This window comes from Chinchilla lanigera, unplaced genomic scaffold, assembly GCF_000276665.1.
Source record: "Chinchilla lanigera isolate Chin_1 unplaced genomic scaffold, ChiLan1.0 scaffold00046, whole genome shotgun sequence".
NCBI lineage: Eukaryota > Metazoa > Chordata > Mammalia > Rodentia > Chinchillidae > Chinchilla > Chinchilla lanigera.
Genome location: NW_004955447.1, coordinates 15,593,478 through 15,595,348, shown reverse-complemented (window position 1 = coordinate 15,595,348; position 1,871 = coordinate 15,593,478).

Genomic DNA, 1,871 nt, shown 5'->3' with positions numbered 1-1,871 from the left:
GGAGGAGTCGCCCGGTCCCGAACTCATTCATTCGGAGCGTGTGGAAACTTGCCCTTTTGTCTTGTTTTCTACTTTAAGTTCAGGACAGGGATGGGAAGAGTCAGCTAAACACTGTTTTTCGCAGTGAAAACAGAGCGGCGTGTTTCTGGCTGAGATGCGCCCTAAATTGGCATTTAGAAGTCAGTTGGAAGGAATCTGGTGCAGTTTCTGATGGATTGAACGTCTGAGTTATTAAAAACGCCTTTAAAGATTCAGCCCGCAGGAGGAGTGAGCCGTCTCTAAGTGCCCAAGGCCGTGGGCCGAGTCCTCGGTGGCGGAGAAATCATGAATTTTTAACACAGACAGCAAAGGGCCCGAGTATGAAGGCTCCTGGAACCTGGATTTAAAACCCTATGTTTTTTTTAAAAAACTGTCTCTCTCTAGATTTTTGTTTATTTGTCTGTTTTGTCCAGGCTGGCCGTGAACTCAAGGCAGTCTCCTGCCTCAGCCGTCTGAGGGTGGGGATTACAGGCACGTGCCGTCTTGCTGTGGGAGAAAGATCTATCAGGTGTCAACGCTGAGGCGGAAGAACTATGTCATTCTGAGGAGGCGTAAAGAATGAGGCCCGGGGAAGAAAAATAAATATGTAAGACACTGGCCAAACCTATTCCGTAAAGGCCCCTTTTAAATAAAAATGTCTAGGGGCTGGGGATTTAGCTCAGCGGCAAAAGTGCCTGCCTGGCAAGCACAAGGTCGTGAGTTCGGTTCCCGGTACCAGAGAAAAACCAAAAATAAAAAATAAAATAATAATAATAAATAAAAATGTCAGCCTATTTGCATAAGATTTGATTGCAGGATGTGGTTTCCTACTTTATAGAAGTGTATTTTCTAAATTGTGGAAAGGGTAGTAGCATCCCTGGATTCCAGAGCACCGCTAAGATCAGCCCCGGACCCCGTCAGGACTCCGGTGTGTCAGAGGCGAGTGCCAGCCAAGAACGCGCCTGGGGCCCTTGCCCTTGTGCATTCCTGTAACGACTGGTACTCCGTGGACTTCCTGGAATTTATGAATTGTGAAATAACGTCCACCTTTTTCTTCTTCTGGAATTCTAGAGTAGATCCTCCCGTGGCATTCAAATACTGCGGAGTGGTGATTGTTGATTTCCCCCTAAATTTAAGTATTTCTGAAGTACTGGAGCACAAATCAAGGCTAAGAGTGAAACACATTTTTATTGGGACCAAAAAAAGAGCATTTGCATCAAAACTAGAAATGTCTCCCCAAACCAAAGTGTATTACTCACCCTTTAAACTTTGTGCCCTGTTACAGTGAAAGGGAGATAGGGTCAGGTGAGGGTGAGACTGGAGCCTGCTTTAGGCTCTGTATTTTCCGGGATCTCCGTTGACATTGTGCTTATCATTCTTACTGTCACAAAATAAAACCAATGTCCCGCTGGCCGAGGAGCACAGAGAAGAGCTGGTAGTCATTTGTCAGCCACCAGACTAAGCTCCAGAGGATGACTCTTACATGCAGCATGACCCCTGCTCATTTAACTCTCATGGCACACCCATGAGGAAATGTCATGGTCCGTCCCATTCACAGACGTGCAGACCCACGCAGACAGGCCCCTGGCCCCTTAGTTCAGGGCTGGTAGTGTGGGTGGTGCTTGAACCCCGCCTTCCAGAATCAGGGTCCTAGACTCTTAACCTCTGGAATGCTGTATGCAAAGCAGAGTTGTGTGTGAGAAAGCAAATGGGAACAGACCAGTCCCCAGAGGGTGGCATCAGTAATAGCTTGGTTGGTCCGTATTTTAAACTATTTGGTAATCTTAACTACATGCTTATATTTAAATATTTTCCCTTATGCAAATCTTTTTTTTTTTTTTTTTTTTTTTTTT